Below are 2,153 nucleotides of genomic sequence, written 5' to 3'. Positions count from 1 at the left end.
CCCAGCTGCCTACTCAACTTCACCTGCATGCCTATTAAGCATCTTAAACTTAACAAGCACCTAGACTCCTCTAGCCTGCTCCCTCCTCTGTCTTTTTCATCTCAGTTATTGGTTTCTCCATTGATAAACGCTCCGGTCAAAAATCTTCCAGTCATGCTTGACTCCTCTTTCTATTACATACCTTTTCCAGTATAGGAAAGTCCTATTAGCTTTACCTTCAAAATATACCCAGAAGGACTCCTTCTTTCCAGTAACAATGAGCTGTGTTATTCAAACCAACCCTAATAACAAAAAAATTTTGGACAAAATATATTTTTTTTAATCTAAGAGCTGAAAGATAATAGGGAATTACAAAAACTGAAGAGAAAATGATAATTTGGGAACCAAAAAAAAAAAAAGAAGATACATTTGCCCCAAGAACATGTGCATAGCCCAGAACATTTTCCTTGTGAATATAAACATTATGGGGATATAATAAGAAACTCTCCCTGCGATAAGTTGGGACCTTGAAGAGTCTACAGTGAGGGGATGGCCCAGGAATGGGTTTTCCTCACATGGAATTACACCTGAGCTTTATTTCTGGGTCACCTAGTGAATCTCAAGCCTTAGACTTGATTTAAGTTGATTTCAAATTGGTAGCATCCCCATGCCTGGCAGAACCAAAGACAAATCCTTTCTGGATGAAGCTTCCTTAATTAATTATAGGCCCCAAATTATTCCTACAATATTTTTTCAAGTAAAACATCCAGTATCTAGTAAAAAAAAAAAAAAAAAAAAAACAGCTAGGCACACAAGGAAGCCAGAAAGAAACAGCAGAAACAACACATAACACAGATCCGCAAGGCTTAGATATAGGACTTACCAAAGAGTCTACAAAGTGATCATCTTACTATGTTTGAATAAATAAAAGACAAATTTGAGATCTCTGCAAAAACAAAAGTATATAAAAATGACAAAGCAGACAAAAATAGAATTTTGTAGAAATAAAAACAAAAAATTTAAAATTACATGGATGGATTCTATAGAAGGTTAGACACAACTGAAGAGAATTAGTGAACTGGATAATGTTTCAGAAGAAATTACACAAATTGTAGCATGGAGATGCAAAATCATTAAAAAATATAGTGTACAAATAGCCAGCTGGGATGGCTGGGGAGTGTGGAGGGGTGGGGGCAGGTGTTATCTCAGCCTGATTATTTCCTAGTACGACCTGGCCATCACACAGGTCACTACCACCATGAAGATCTGGACTTCAGAGCATGTCTTTTACATCCATGGGAAACTGTTACAATAGCTGCAATGCAGAGATATCCAAACTCTATGAATTGGAAAGATACATAAATCCCTCTGGAAAGTTGCACAGCCATAAACTTCTCAGCACAGAGTAGGTATTGCCTCCCATTGTGAATTTACTTATTGTTGCAGCAAGAACCAAAGCTTATGTGTAAGAACATTCTATAATCCTGCAAATAAAATAATGGAACTTAAATCTACTAATATTTCATTTATAAATATATTTTCAGTAGATGGGAGATAAATGCAAACCACATCTCCAAGACCCAGAAAAAACATTTTTAACTCAAGAAGTTATAATGACTTTGAAAGGAATCAATCTCAGCAGTTTCCTAGAAGGACCAATGGCAAGTGCCAGATCTTCAAATGGTAATAAAGCCTGAGAATCAATGGACTGAGTAATACATAAAATAAATGCCAACACTGATAAGTTGATCACTTCAGCAAGAGGAAGATAAGAATCCTCACAGCAGCAGCAACATTTGTAGAGAAATGATAATGAAAATTGGGATACAGCATTGGGTTCCCCAGGTATCTCTAAGCTGGCAATACATTTATTTGTTATTTTAAAAATACAACTACATTTTAGGTAGAATTTTTTTTGCTTAATAACCAGAAGAAAGGCTACATGATTTCTGACCAAACCAAAGAGGTACAGGTTTTTACATAAATAATCCAAAATTAGTGTTGTTCGAAATGTTCACCTAATTTTGAAGGTCGCAGTGTCCATGTGAAAATTTAGTAATTTTTGAAAAAGTACTTTGAAATTGGTATTGGCTTTCAATCTCCTTAAGGTCAGATTTGAAGCTTTTCACACATTGGAGCTCTAGCTGGCTTTGGACCAATCTCAAAACAAAGCA

General features: G+C 35.7%; 1 pseudogene; it reads left to right on the top strand.

Moving 5' to 3' along the window:
- Nucleotides 1-1,237: 1,237 nt before the first annotated feature.
- LOC109458458 (PRELI domain containing protein 3B) lies at nucleotides 1,238-1,789 on the top strand (annotated as a pseudogene).
- Nucleotides 1,790-2,153: the final 364 nt, after the last annotated feature.

Source organism: Rhinolophus sinicus, linkage group LG04, assembly GCF_036562045.2.
Source record: "Rhinolophus sinicus isolate RSC01 linkage group LG04, ASM3656204v1, whole genome shotgun sequence".
Classification (NCBI taxonomy): Eukaryota; Metazoa; Chordata; class Mammalia; order Chiroptera; family Rhinolophidae; genus Rhinolophus; species Rhinolophus sinicus.
The sequence above is the reverse complement of the archived record's forward strand: the minus strand, read 5'-3'. Positions and strand labels throughout refer to the sequence as shown.